Consider the following 15975-nt stretch of genomic DNA (forward strand, 5'->3'; position numbering starts at 1 on the left):
CAGATACAACCATTGCAAACCCACTCATAAGATATGCACTGGCGCACACACAAACACACAAAAATAGAACAAAAAGATGTAAAAGCCATTACAGGTGCATTTAATATCTTAGGTATTATTGTTCTTTCTGTTATGGTCCCTAGCTTAGAGTGGAGAATATGAGCATGGACACGTGCTAACAGACAGCAGTTTCTGTGTTCTCAGTTACACAGTTATGAAGCGTGTGAGGTGAAAGAAGAGGCAAAAATGACTCAGAAAGCAGTACATGTGTACGTGTGTGTGTGGTGGGGTAAATGTGGGTGTGATGGTGTCTGTGGCATGCTTTGAGTTGAAGGTGTTGGGAAACTTTTGTTTACTTGCTCCTGGCTTTATGCTTATTGCTGCCAATGGCGAAAGCCAGGCCTTTGGTCAACTGATGGATGATTTAATGATATACACTCCGTGAAAGAGTTCAGAAGAAACAATAACGTGCATTTCATTGACTTCTGTTTCTCCCTTTGCTCACACTTATAGTAATATACACCCTACTAGTCTATTACGTACAACATCAGTGTTATTAATTTGTATATGTGTTTTTGTAACAGTGCTGTGGGATTACTGATTTTTATCTGAACTTAAAATGACAGTTTCTGTTTCTACTTAAGCCAGTTAAAGTATTGATAATAAATTATGTCTGTAGCAGAAGAGACAACTCTATCCAACCTATGTAATAGCCCCTGTATATATATATTCTCTGGAATTTCATCCATAAATCTATTTATTAATAATTTTACCTGCTTATCTACTCCAATGATTAACTGCAAATGTTTCAAAACAAATCTCCACATCAAGATGGTATTATATTTAATGCAGCTGTGATGATTTAAAGCACATGAATTTTACCTTAACAAGATATATGTTGGCTCATCTTCAGTTAACTCACACTCGTTTGCTTCTCTTGTGTATGTGCTGAATATTCAGAAGTATTTCACTGAAAGTGAAACATGTAAGATGCCTATTTCTAAAAATTTTAGCAGTAGGAGCTAAAATGATATTCTGTAACTCCAAAGGTGGCTGAAAGCACAACAGCCTAGTGAGCCAATCACCAAACAGTCTGAACTTCTATCCAAAGGATAGAACAAAGGATAGAACAAATGCAGTTTTGTATTTGCTACTCTGCATAACAGATGTTACGTTCACTTTTTTCCTCCATTCTCACACTATACACCTTCTTGTACCATTGTAGCTTTCAACCCACCTCTTGCTTTGATATAAGTAGTGAAATACAGGTTACATCTACTCTTCTGACCGAGTTGAGCTACCCTCATGCTTTTACATCATCACCACACAGTTGCCTGATGCAGGGGCTGATTATGAGACAGGTGAAGCCATGGCAGGATATCCTAGCTGGGTTTCTGAATGCCTCCCAGTTGCCTACAACAAGAACTTACTGTGGGACACCAGAGCATGGCTGCCCTTCTGCCCTGGCAGTTCCTTGCATGATCAATGTGCATGACTGAAAGTGACTTCACAAAACCAAACCCAGTGGGTTTAATTGTCTGACAAGGCAAAGCCATTTAAGCTCCTTTGATGAAGTCAGTCAGAATTTTAAACTTAGTTTTTTACCAAGGACTGGATTATCAATTTGTTTTACAAAGGTCTAATAAAAATATTATAGTTCCTCTTATTTGAAGATTTTGATCATAGAATCAACCAAAACAAGCAACTAATATCACATAGGGTGTTCCAGATTCAACTGCTAGCTTAGATGGGAAAAACAACTTCCTGCCTTAAAAGCCCATTAGTTAGCCCTCTAACACAATGTGATGGATAAGAACATGTAGCACCACACCCAGATACAAAATCCAACGAGAAGTGCCTAGAATGCTCCCACAACCACAGCTCTGACTCTTCTAACGTCACGTATACATGTGGTGCAACTCTGTCCACATGCCTCATTGACATGAGGTCAAACCTGAGCTGAGATTGCGTTTTTTAATCCTCCAAATCCAGTCACTCTAACAATTGTTTTGCCACAGGAATACACCTGCTTGTGATAAACTAACCCAGACAAAATATTGCATCAATCTTCATAGACAAAAACATGAATTTGCTTACAGTAAAGGGTACGTGAGCAAGAAAGATCCACTTACCAGGCAAGACTAGATGATCTTGGAGGTCTTTTCCAACTTTGGTGATTCTATGATCCTAGGAGACATAAACAGTACCAGATAATAAAGAGGAGATAGACCATACGTACGTTCTTATGGTAAGAAAGAAATACAAATGTTTTAAGATATAAGTAAAGTAGAATAAGCAGAATTTGTTAATTATTTAAACAAAGAAGAGATTATCAGAAAATAGAACATAGGTGTTTAGAAACAAAACTCGGAGCGTTTGAGAGCTGTAATAACATTTGTCACTGCCACTAAAAGCAGTAGTAAAAATAAAGTGATAAAGAAGTTATTTTATCTTGATAAGCACACTTAGGAAAAGAAGCTAGTTACAAGGAATGACTTCTGGATGGCAAAAAAGAAAGAAACCAAGCACATTTAATCATAGTCAGTACATTCATGTCAAGCACATGGTTGAGTAATGGCTAAAAGACCTTATCAGCATTGCCAGAAACCACTAATGGCTAGCTGGCCAAATGCAAAACATGTTAGCTGTAAGTGAGGCAAAGTTTATTGGGAAAATTATTATTTTGGTTAGACCAAGCACTGTTTGAATAGAAAAACTGGTCCAATGTAATTATTAATCAACTAGATAATTTTAGAGACCTGCATTTACATTTGAAAAGATCTATAAAGTACACTTATTTTTCTGACTGGAAAAGTAAAGGAATTTCACGCTGTTGAAATTGATTGCTGTCCTGGAAATACTGTCATTCATTAAGTTTTCCCTTTTTTCCTTCAGGGAATTCTCAAATATGCTGCTGGACAAATACATAGAAGTGAAATGGAGGTTGATAGTAATAGAAATGAGCCTTCTTACTTTATTTCAGAGATTTGCCAGTAGTCTGACAATATCATTTCCTTAGTGAGAATGGGTCCAGACAAAAGTAAACAAATCTAAGTAGAAGTTAGGTATAGTTTCTAAAACATAACTGCTGCTTTTGAAGTAATTATGAAGTAATTTTCACCTATTATCAAAAGTATACATTAATGTTAGTAAAGGATAAACCATTCAAATTAAGTTACGAGCAGAATAGAAAATGTGAAGATTGTTTTCTCATCTCAGTCTATTTTCATTATGTACCAAACAGTTAAGAGAGGACTGTTGTTCAGTGGTGCAATTAGCGTTTATATAGTCAACAGCTGCTAGAAAGTAAAAGATTTAGAAAAACCCATTCAGGAAAATAGATGTGGCCTGCAGCTAGAATTTCCAAACTGCAATCGTTTAGAGGAATTCTCAGTCAGGTCTATTTACAAGTTGCTTTCTGAAGGACTTGTTAAACAAAGACTATATTGGTTGCTTCCAATTGCTTTTTTTTTCCCTTTCAATTACAGAGGCATTTTCATCTGGACAGTGCAGTGTCAGAGCTGGAAAATGCTTTTTTCAAGCTAGAGCAGAAATTGGTTAATGCCTTACTAAAAAAGAACATCTGCTGGGTGTTACTGTTCAAAGATAAAAACTTAGAATATGTTTGATATATGAGTCTTGGAGTATTCAAAGACACCTGATACAACAACATAGTTTTCTGAGCAGAAGGAAACTGAATGTGGAAGTCTAGGAGTTAACTTGGAAGGGACCTTTAAAGGTCATCTAGTCTAACTCCCTTGCAACAGGGACATCTACAGCTATATCAGATTGCTCAGAGCACCATCCAGTCTGACCCTGAATATCTCTACAGACCACTCCTCCACCACACCTTAGGGCAACCTGTTCCAGTGCTTCACTGACCCTATCGTAAGAAATGTTTCTTTCTTATATCCAATCTAAATCACTTAGTCTGAAATAATTTCCGCCTATCCTATTTCAAAAGCTAAAAACCCTGCTAAAGAGTCTGTCCCCTTCCTCCTTACAGCCCCCCTTTAGATATTGAAAGGTAGTGGCCTTTCAAATCTACCTGGAGCAGCCCCAGCTCTTTCAGCCTGCCCTTGTAGGAGAGATGTCACCTCACTTGTATCATTTTCGAGGCCCTCCTCTGGATGCACTCCAACAGGTCTGTGTCTGTCCTGTACTGAGGACTCCACATCTGGACACAGTTCTCCAGGTGAGGTCTCACCAGCGCAGAGCAGAGGGGCAGGATCAGCTCCTTTGATCTGATGCCATGAAAAGTGTACTGTAGAAAATATAATTCCTGTATTTTTCCAAGATATATAAGAGTTGAAACAACTGAAAGTGAAGTTTGAGACACCTGAAGAAGATCAGAGTAGATATTGATTTAATTTTACTTGAATGGAGTCTCTAACATATACAGCTAGGATTTCATGTCTGGCATTTTCATAGAGATTGTCTTTCAAGATCCACGTTTGCCTGATTTGTACAAAGTGCATAATAATAAAGCTGGAGGGGAAAATATTTTCATATGGAAAATATCTTCTCAATTAAGCATTCGCAAGAAGATTAAGCAATAGCAATTCAAAAGAATTCAAGAGACTTCCTGTACTGCCAAACAGCATGTTTCACAGCCAGCTACCTGTTGAATATCTCCTTGTTAAAATGTTCACTTTGCCCTCATACTCCTTTGCAGAAATCTTGAGAGAAGAAATAATTCTGCTGCTACAAACCTCAGTGTATTGGCTGTAACATCCTCAGGCCTTGTTGTTTGCAGTGGTGATGGAGCCCATGCTTTGGGCACAGCCAGAATAAGCATGCTTTCAGCTTGCTGTAAGCTTCCCTTTGTAGAACTCAGCAACCAGCTGGTTTCTATTAGCTCAGCAGATAGCACCTGAGGGGAGAGAAAATAATCAGTTTAATACCACCAACCTGATGGTACAGGTTGGGAAGTGACTTGTGCTGCTGGCCACTTCTGCTGGTAAACCGGGCTTTCCAAGGGCTTGAGAGAATATGCATGATCATCACCTTTCTCCACTTGCCCACTTTACACTGGGCTGCATCTCAGGTCAACAGGTCACTGGCAAAGTCATGCCAGACTAGCTTGGCAATGCCTCATGTATATTAAAATATTCTTGTATAGAGCAACATCTATTGTGGTGCATGCTACTAAGACAAATGTCTAACCCTACCTGCCAGACCATGCAAGTCTCACAGGGAGAAAAAAGGATCATCCTGGATCACCCTAACCCTCTAGTGTCTTCATCACCATGGAAAAATCATCAAATTAGAAAAGTGATACAGGCTTGGTACCTCCTGTGCAGGACCAAAGTGGCCTTTAACAAGGAAAAATCTGTAGTAGATTGCTTAGAAAGTGGTTTAAAAGAAAACTTAAAAAGGCCTCTAAAATTCAAAAGCAAAACCATGAACAAATCACTTACCAAATGCCAATGGAATCTGAACTTGCAAGAGGCTATCTGAGTGGATGTGGAAGAAAGCATTGCTTTGAAGACTTCTGTTCAGAGGGATGCTGCACAGTGGCCAATGAGATCAGTTTTTGGTATCTCTCTTCTCACCTTTTAGAGGAAGCAGTGTTCACTGCCTGATGTGATATTTCAAATGGAAATGAAAATGCACACCTGACTGTGTGTGCGAAGTTACTGTACAAGTTTGGAGAAAAGAGACAATATTGAACATAGAGGAAAAAAAATTAATCTAATTGGAGCTGTAAGAGCCCTGGATATGCATATTAAAAAGGGAAGGAATGAACCATAGAATCACAAAATCACCAAGGTTGGAGATCACCTCCAAGACCATCCAGTCCAACCGTCCACCTACCACCAATGTTTCCCATTAAACCACGTCCCTCACTACAACATCTAAATGTTTCTTGAACACCTCTTGGGACAGCGACTCCTCCACCTATCTGGGCAGCCCATTCCAGTGCCTGACCAAACAAACATGGTCTAAATCTGAAAACCTCCAAAACCAAAACCCACCAAAGTGAAACCTCAGAGTCAGACTCCCCACTCTAAAGTACAGAACAGGAAAATGGGCTAAAAAAAATGAGCCAAAGACCTGAAAAAAAACAACCACACCAATACAAAATATCTGAGGTCGTGGCAAGTCCTGGCAAGTAGATGAAGATATGAAAACATCCAGGACCGATGAAGGAGAAGAAGAGGAGAGATCCTGGTGTCAGGAGAACACAAGGATCAGACAAAGCGCATGCCCAGGGGAGAGCAATTCAACATGCACAAGGACTTCAAGTGGTCCAAGCAATTCCTAAGATGAAAACATGCATAATGGTTTTAGGTTATCCTTCTCTCTCTCCAGAATTTGGGAAATACAAATGGCAATACAAGCCAGGCTTGGGCAGCAGCTACAGAGCCAAGGCAGCTGTCGGTGCCCTGCAGCCGTGGCTGGGACCTGGCTGCTGAGCAGGCTCAGAGGGCACATGGAGACCATGTGGGTACTGGCGTGGAATCCCTCTCAATTTCATTTTGAATTTTGAAGTTCTATTCAAACAATCAGTAGTGACATTATAGCATCGTTCAGTGTTAATTACACTTTGTCACATTTCTCTCTATGCTGATCTGATCTGATCTGCCTCTGGCCTTGGCTTCAGATAGCTGAATGCACCTACACATTCCATTATTCCCACCCATGTTTGTTCTCACACGATGATGAGGATGATGGCAGTGTTTTTTGATTCAGAACAATGCCAGCTACCTACCCCATTTTTTCTTTTCTTGGTTTTTTTTTTTTTTTTTTTTTTTTTTTTTTTTTTTCCCTTTAGTATGAAAAGAAGTGCTAATAAGAGTTTTAATTGGGTGATATCATAACAAGATAGGTGTCCAGGACAGGAAAGAGGCCAGACAAACCAGTCAGGTTTCAGCATCCCTTTGATAAGCCAGCAACTGTAGTGCTGCATGTCCACTCAACTGGTGCAGCAAGCCAAACCCAGGAACGCCTTCAGGACTACTTTTGCATTCCCCTGCTTTTACTAAGGAAGTAAAGAAAATGTTTTTTTTTTTTCTTTTCCCTTTTTTCTGACCTTCAGGAAGAGACTTAGAACATGTTTGACTTCCATTGATGAGTTCCTGTAAGTTCACATGAGGTTTGTAACAGTCAGCTCAGAGATGGGAGGAATCATGTGGTATGGCTGTTGCAGATGAAACACTTCCCTATTGCTCATGGTGAACATTTGGCACATTTATTTGTAAAGGAGACACTTTTCTGTGCTGGCCAGTTAGCCTTCTTCCTACATCTTACCCACCTGCACACCCTGACTCCTGGACATTTTCTTTAGCAAAGGGATGCTCCTGCATCTGGGTCAGAGGCCAAGTGCCAAAGTTTTTTAAGAGAGAGGATGTTCCTGGTACACACCAGTCCTCTTTGAAGAATGGAGACCATCTGCACTAGCAAAAATTTACATTGTCACAAATTAGAATTTCTCTTCTGCTTTTGTAGAAAGCCAAAGGAAATAAAAGTATTCATTCAGTACAGATGTTACTGAACCCTGACTTTGCCCTTTACCTGAACCTGTGATTCATGACAAGGTGCTTGATCAGACCATGGCAGCTATGGGACAGAGCATTTGCACTGCAGTTGTTCAGAATTCACATGTTCCTCATGTGTAATGGTTGGTTCATTATGGTGTTAATGTTGGTTGTGCACCTATACAGCATGAACCATAGCTTTTGTGACAGATGCACTGATAAACAAATGCAGGAAATTATTTGCCTGCTGAGAAATGCAACCTGGCTATGATTCTCAGTGTGTCTGAGTTCATGTTGGAGCTTCTGAAAGGTTCAGACATTTTTTGGATCATTCCATAATTCCTTCAGCAAATAGCTGGGGTGGATATCATGGGCTGCCTGAAAATCATGTGGTATTTTATTAAGGATGCAGTCAGATCACTACATCCCAATCTGCCTATGAGCTAACTGAACAGGACATAAGAAACCACTGGACATGACACAAGCAATTGCCAAGTATGATTGGTACCAATGTGCAATGACAACAAATATACAACAAGTATAGTGCCATGAGGAATGGCTGGATTCCACAGATGGCTATAAAGTGAGTTACGTGAGGGATAACCAGACTTCAAAGACAACTGGAAGGGGGTGTTATGAACCTTTTTGGGAGTGGAATCATGTAAGGCCCGTAGTGCCTGTGTAACCATATCAGCTATGTCACATCAAGTCAAGATTACCTACATTTCGTTATTAAATACAGAATTTGGGTATGGGTGTAACCGAACTTGGATTGAGGGGGATAAAGTAATTTGGGACAACTTGTTTATTTGGGAGGAGACTGGGGTGGAGAAAGGGAGGACCAGGACATGGGAAAAGAGGTAACAGATGTAAATGATATAATCCCAGCTGTTTGTGGTACCTGCCCTTTATCCCTTACAGCCTGGAGGAGGAGAATGAGCCAAACCTGTTGTTCTGATGATACCACACATTTCCACAGCCAGGAGGCCTGGGTGCATTCCCTGGCCAGCAAGAGAACGCCCATGATGGACAAATCAAGCACCCCAGCATCACCGTGTTTGTATCTGTTCCAAGCCTGACAGCATCAGCATCTCCATATCAGCCTAACATAATCCTACCAGCATTCATGATTCAAGTGTTAGTTACCTATTTCATAACAGGTGACTGTCCTGCTTCAAAATGCTACGTGTTTCTTGGTTTTCAGCCAAGGCATAATGGGGAGAACAATCAGCCTTTAGAGAGGGCCACTGGGATGCAAGTATTCCTCTGTGGATTCTAGATATAGAAATGCACTGTGAAGCTCAGATAGTTTTTCCTTCTTTCTCTTTAAATCAATATTAGCAACCCAAGATAATCCAAACTACAGCAAACCCTGAGATAAGGAGCCTGCCAGACTATACGAAGAAAAGCAATATACATTGATTACTGCACCCTGGATCACACCCACCCCTCAAAGCACTCCATGTTTGGAGAGTTGATGTTCATTGCCTCATATTCCAATAAGCATTAGATGGCAGGGCAGGACAGTTCTGCCTCACATATATTGTTTGTAAATGAGAGCAGTGGAAGATCCCTTGCATAGGGGTTTCTTCCTGTATTCTTCATGCTGCCCATGTGCCTTAACAAATCTAAGAGAACTTGCTCCCAGAGCAGCTCTGGGCAGCTTCTCTGCTCATCTGAGGCACAGCAAGAGGTGAAGCCTGCACCACCTTTTCCCCACCTGTCCCTTGTCTCCCCTTGACCTCTGTGACATGCGATGGTGGCCATTTGGGTGTCGACTCTGTTCAGCATTATTTCATATCAAGATAGGAAAGGGATGATGGCGGGAACTGGCATTCAGGAGACATAAAGTAAGTTCTCACCTTAGCCAGGGTTTCTTTGCTGGATCTTAGGCATGTCTTAAGATAAACTGCCTGCAAAAAGGAAGTAACATATCCCTGCCTTCCTGGAGCACTGATAATGTAGAAATAGCATAATACTGAGAGCCCTATTTACACCTTTAAGAGCAATGTAAGAGAGACCAATCTCTTCTGTGTGTGTCAAATTGAATACCACTCCTTGGATATAACACTGTTAGTAAAACTTGCTATAGTCCTCTGAATCAGATTTTCTATTCTAGGTGGTGGTTTAAAGCCAGTTCTTTTTATCAGGCTTTTCATGGTGTCCTGACAAGGCAATTAACAGCAGCACACACAGTATTACGAGGTTTTGCATGGCTCCTGTTAAGAAAGGATCATCATGATGGAACATAGTCATCAAAGTGTTAACAGAATTAATTGAGCAGAATTCAATTAAGAATTAAGAGTCTCTGGGAGGTCAGGACTTCTCCTTCTGGCAAGCACAGGTGTTGTGCCAGTGAGGACTGCTCTTCCGACACAGAAACAGAAGCAGTGAAATGGAAAAGGACGCTGTTGTCCAAGCAGAGTTATCTGGTCAGTGTGCTCCAGCCACTTCGCCATGTCTGCAGCAGACAAGCACATCCTGACCTCTGCAGTTCACCCATCTCAGTGTGCCCCAGTGTTAATGGCACGTCTTGTAGCCAGGAGTAAGCCACATGGAACACAAGGTTTTCTCCCGTCTCTGCTACACTTGGTGCTTTGCTTTCACAGATCAAGTTACAGAAAGGCTCCTCGAGGTGCCTGCAGTCATGCTGTGTGTGTGTTTACCTCTCTGCTTTTGCAGATGTTGATATTTATCCTCCCCTCCCATCAACAACTTCTGAATCTGGGTGTTTTCTAGAGAATGAGAGATCTTCTGAGTGCCCATCAAAAGGCTTCAAGATAGCAGAGAGGCCTTGTTCCCCTCTGTTGTGTAAGCAGAGCTTAGTGCTTCTCCAACAGAAAGGCTTCTATGTGGGAGGAAGAGAAGTGAGAGAGTGAGCGAATGCCCACATTGCAGAAATGTGAAGAGTGCACGAAATCATAGCTAACTACTGTCAACACTTTTGCAGCCCTTGATTACAAGTGGGTGATCTGAGACAGCCAGCATGGCTTCACCAAGGGAGGGTTGTGTCTGACCAATTGGAGTGCCAGCATTGGTGAACAAAGAGAAGACAATTGATGTCATCTACTTGGACTTCTGCAAGGCCTTTGACATGGTCCCACATCACATCTTTATCTCTGAAATGTAGAAATATGGATTTGAAGCATGGACTATTCATTGGAAAAGGACTTGGTTGTATGGTTGCAGCCAGAAGGTTGGGGCCAGTGGTTCTATGTTCAGGTGAAGTCAGTAACAAGCGGTGTCCCTCAGGAGTCTGTCTTGGGACCAGTACTCTTTAACATCTTAATCAGTGACACAGATGATGGGATTAAGTGCACCCTCAGCATGTTTTCTGATGACACAAAGCTGAGCGATGCGGTTGACACAGCAGAAGGAAGAGATGCCATCCAGAGGGACCCTAATAAACTTTAATGGTGGGCCCTTGTGAACATAATGGGGTTCAACAAAGCACAGTGCAAGTTTTGGCGCCTGGGTCAAGGTAATTCCAGATATATATACAAAGGGGGAGAAATCCTTGAAAGAAGGTCTACTGAGAAGGACTTTGGGGTCCTGGTTGATGAAAAACTTAACATGAGTCAGCAGCATGTACTTGCAGATCAGAAGGCCAATGGTATCCTGGGTTCCATCAGAAGAGGGGTGGCCAGCAGAGCGAGGGAGGTGATTGTCCCCCTCCGTTCTATCTGTGTGAGGCCCCAGCTGGAGTATTGTTCCCAGGTCTGGGGCCCTCAACACAAAAAGATGTGGAGCTTTTGGAGAGCATCCAGAGGAGGGTCACAAAGATGACCAAAGGGCTGGAGCATCTCTCCTGTCAAAACAGGCTGAAGGAACTGGGCTTGTTCAGCCTGGAAAAGAGAAGGCTGCAGGGAAACCTCATTGTGCCCTTCAGTATTTAAAGTGAGTTTATAAACATGAGGCAAATCAACTTTTTATAAGGGCAGATAGTGACAGGACAAGGGGAAATGGTTTAAAACTAAAGGAGGGGAGATTTAGATTAGATACTGGGGGAAGCGTTTTACTGAGAGAGTGAAGAGGTGCTGGAACAGGTTGCCCAGAGAGGTTGTGGTTGTCCCATTCCTAGAGGTGTTTAAGGCCAGGTTGGATAGGACCCTGGGCAATCTGATCTAATACTTGATTTGGTGGTTGGCAACCCTGCCTATGGCGGGGGGCTGGAACTTGATGATCCTTGAGGTCCCTTACAACCCAAGTCATCCTATGATTCTATGACTCTTTTTATCAAACAGGAAATATTCCTTAGCAGAAAGGAAGAGGAAGTTAATGAGTTAAAATTTTAAGTCTTTAGGCCCCACATTAAATGTTATTTACCTTCTCTCTTGATAAGGATGATGTGAGTTGTTTGCATGACTTCAGGGTGCCGTACGCCAGTGCTACAGGGAACATTTTGAAGAAGAGGGCTTTCTGGAGGAGCTCCACCTCCGAGGTTCCAGCTACTGCCATGGAGAGATGCTAAGGGGCAGGTGCCTCATGGGCCCATGCAGCTGTGTCATGGGTTTCAGTGATGTGTGGCATTCCGATGGAATCCTTTGGAGTCTGAAGAGAGATTTGGATGCTTTTGAACTGTACATAAATAGTATTTCTGTGCAGTTTTGTGGTTTCAGATGGCTCAGAGAGAAGAGTTTACCTTTGAAGAGCTTTAAAACCGAGCCATCAGGTGTGTATTTTTTGTTCCTTTGCCCCAGCTCTTCAGATATGCTGCTGATAGATGAGGAAACCAAGGGCATCATTCAGCAAGCTTTGTTGACATTAACAGCCTCAACAGTAAAGTTTTCTCTTCTCTGGGGATTTACGATCTCTGTAGGCAAGGGCTGGATAAAAAAGGGAATACAACAAAGTGATGGTGTGGGAAAGCTTAGCTATTTCTCCTGTCCACCATTTTCTGACTTCATCTCACTTCACTGTTAACTTTTAAGTTTGGCATCTTTCTGAAGTGTTTCTCATCACAATGGAAGCACAAGTCACGTTAATTAATGAGAGTAGCAGCCAAAAAATGGAGCTAGCACTTCTTTACCATTGTCATGGGCGCTTGAAAAACTTGTCCTCGATGTTGTTTTGGCTGAACATAAATTATGATCATAATCACTACTAGATTGATTGACTAGATCTTTCTATTACACTGATGAAAACAGTATGACAGAAATTCTTAACCTTATACAACCCTATTGCCACATCCACAGATTGCTAAATAGCCGAGCATCCTCTCCCTGACTAGGCTACCCACCTCTGAGGGCGCTGAAATGTCTGAGGAAGCCCACAGTGGCTTTAGGGTGATGGAGAAAAACCTTTCCTGTTGATGTAAAATCTGTCAGGCACAGAATGAGGATATGGGGCCATGAATCACTGCAGCACAGCTGGAGAACCCATACTTGATGAACCTTCAGTGATTTCATTTGATGACTATGAATTTAAATGATCCCCTTGCTAACCTCAGATAACAGCTCCTGCTGCTCAGTTTGGGATGCTGTTCCCCAGCCACATGCCAGCAGCAGAGACAACAAGTCTTCTTCAGCCCTGAGCAGACATCACCGCAGCTGGAGATGCTGCAGCAGAGATGGGGGCTGGCAGTGCTCCCATGGAGGCTGCCTGCTGTACCATTATATTCTTTAGCCCAACAATGCATTGCTGACAGCCCCTTTAAAGCTAGTACTTTCCCAGCCTCACTATTTTTTTTTTTTTTCTGTAGATGCAACCTTGCTCACACTTGTGTATGCTACATTGCCACTAAAACCATTACTGAATGTCAGACCCTGGGGACACACTGGAGTCACAGAGTGTCTGAATCATAGAATAGAATCATAGAATATCCCGAGTTGGAAGGGACCCTCAGGGATCATCGAGTTCAACTCCTGCTCCACATGGGACCACACAAAATCCAACCACATGACTGAGAGCACTGTCCAAACACTCGTTGAACTCTGCAAAGCTCAGCGCTGTGCCCACTGCCCTGGGCAGCCTGTTCCATGCTCACCACCCTTTGGTGCAGAACCTTTCCCTGACCCCCAGCTGCCATCCCCTGACGCAGCTGCATGCCGTTCCCTCAGGCCCTGTCGCTGTCACACAGGGCAGAGCTCAGCGCTGCCCCCCACTCCCTGTGAGGAAGGCTTTCCCAACTGACTGGAAGGACGTTCCTACCTGCTGTTACTGCTCAACTCAGCACTGAATCAGGTTTATAAGTAAACAAGGAAGAAAGTAAACTAGGTTTCCCAAGCACCAGCAGATCAAGCCTGAAGGTTTTAAATGCAAAACTTGTCCTGCAGAACCACTTAGAAATGTTCTTTATAGAAGTTGGCCATCACTCAGAGTTGCTGTCTTGGCAGGAATTCCCTGCAGCAGAACCTGGTTCTCGCCACCCACCTGAACAGATAACCCCGGAATTGCCTACTACAGCAGTCTGGTGTGAACAGCAGGAGAAACCCGAATGTTTGATTTATCTGAACCAGACTAAAGCTGCAGCTGAAGCGGCCAGCCCGATGGCAGTACAGAGCTGTCCTTCTCCCAGGACACTTATTCTGGGCCTTGTGCTAATTCACCCCTTGACCCTTCTCCTCTCCTCAATCACTTTGTCTTTAACAAAACACTGCTGGCTGTTACTGGGCTTCCCAGACACGCTAAGTACAAATGAGAGCTGCCTACTCCAGTGGCCTGCAGCTATTCTACACAGTGGTGGACAGGTAGTGGGCTTCATTAAGGACAGAAATGCACCCCACAGGCCCATCCCACGTGCCCCAGTGCCAGCTGTGCCCAGCAGTGGCTCAGAGCTCCCTCCTCCCCGTGCCTCCACCAGGCAAGGGGTGGCTGGGCGTTGCCACGCAGCCGCAGGCTGTTCCCAGCGGAGCCTGGCATCGGGCTGAGACATTAGTGCAGCTGGGTGCCTTGGATTGGCCTTAATTATATTTTCGTTTTACTGTTTTCGAGCTGCGCTCTGCCAGTGCTGTTGGTGTATCTCCGTACTGCACATCTGCTTTTCTTCCACCCTGGGCTAATTGCTCCACATCGCGCTGTGTTTGCCAATTTCTTTTTTTTTTTTTTTTTTATCAGCTGTTACCTTTTTTCTTTTCCCCTTTCGGTGCCTCGGTGGGCATCGCACCCATTTGCCTGGACGTTCCCATAAATCCGCTGCTCCGCTCCCCGTCCCACAGCCAGTCCAGTCCTCCCTGCCGCCGCGCCCCTCAGCCGGCTGCGATCCCGGTGCCCGAGTGCCCCCTGCCCGCCGCGCTGGCAATGACACGGCCCTCGTTGGAGCCCTGCTGCTGACAGAGCCTCTGTAGCCGTGACCCTGGGCTGAGCCGACACAGGAGCCTGTGGAAACAAAGCACGGTTACACAGCTTATTTCATCCGCCTCCAGGGACCCAGTGCATACGTGCCACTTATCCAGGAGGTTCTCTTCCCCATAGTGTCGTGCAGATAAGCCGTCACCCACCTGGATGTCAGAGCTTGGACTTGGACTGCTTCCCAGGGCTTCTGCACCCTGTTTGGACCACAAGTGGGAGGGAGAAGAGGGCCGAGGGGAGCCTGAGTTTGTGCTCCAGTCCTCCCTGTTGTGGGACTGCACAAGAAAAGAGCCAGCTCCCAGTCTGCCAGGGTGTGTCAGCAGCTGAGACTGTGCCTGGCATAAAGGGGTGCAATCATTGCAGTCTCCGCTTATAAACCATCACTGTGAATACCTCCATTGAAGTAAACAAAAAACAAAGCAGCATTTGTTTTAGCAAAAGCCACCCGAGGTTCTTCCTCCAGCCAAAAATAAAGGCTCTCCCGTTTGTGCCATCTGGGCACAGCCACGCAGCCTGCTCCAGGCACCCAGGGCAGGCAGGCACAGTTCATTTCCATTGCCATAGGCAAATGCAGAGCTGCAGAGGCTCAGCCCTCCGCCATTAAACCAGAAGTGCTCAGACATGTGCATGCCAGCAGCAGATCTCCACTGCCCTGTGAAGGCCCCGATACGGCAGAGCGGCAGCTGCACAAGCAGTGCTTTGTTGGATTGGACAGACCCATTTGTTCCTGATAACAACCATGCAGGCCTCGCCAATGCCAGCTCTGTGCCTCTCTCTCTCACTGCTGACACTGCTGTGTCATAGAGTCAGAGAATCATAGATACGCTGAACTGGAAGGGACCCAAAAAAGGGTCACTGAGTCCAACTTCTGCTCCACACAGGACCACACAAAAATGAGACCATATGTCTGAGAGCACTGTCCAAACACCCCTTGAACTCTGCAAAGCTCAGTGCTGTGCCCACTGCCCCGGGGAGGCTGTTCCATGCCCACTGCCCTGTGGTGCAGACCCTTTCCCTGACCCCCAGCTGCCCTCCCCTGACAGCTCCATGCCGTTCCCTCGGGCCCTGTCACAGTCACACAGAGCAGAGCTCAGCGCTGCCCTCCGCTCCCTGTGAGGAGCTGCAGCTGCCATCAGGCCTCCTCTCAGCTCCTCTGCTCTTGGATGAGCAAAGCCAAGGAACTCAGCGGCTCCTTATACACCTT

The 15975-nt window shown here is 44.1% G+C and overlaps 1 long non-coding RNA gene across 1 annotated transcript; it reads right to left on the bottom strand.

Moving 5' to 3' along the window:
• Positions 1 to 869: 869 nt before the first annotated feature.
• LOC149917456 (uncharacterized) lies at positions 870 to 12028 on the bottom strand. Its single transcript, XR_016467454.1, has 4 exons — positions 11808 to 12028; positions 4713 to 4873; positions 2133 to 2187; positions 870 to 970 (listed from the first exon to the last, which is right to left on the bottom strand). It is a non-coding gene; the product is annotated as an uncharacterized LOC149917456 (long non-coding RNA).
• Between the last annotated feature and the right edge of the window lie 3947 nt (positions 12029 to 15975).

The sequence above is a fragment of the Phasianus colchicus genome, chromosome 6 (genome assembly GCF_987193195.1).
Source record: "Phasianus colchicus chromosome 6, bPhaCol1.hap1.1, whole genome shotgun sequence".
Classification (NCBI taxonomy): domain Eukaryota; kingdom Metazoa; phylum Chordata; class Aves; order Galliformes; family Phasianidae; genus Phasianus; species Phasianus colchicus.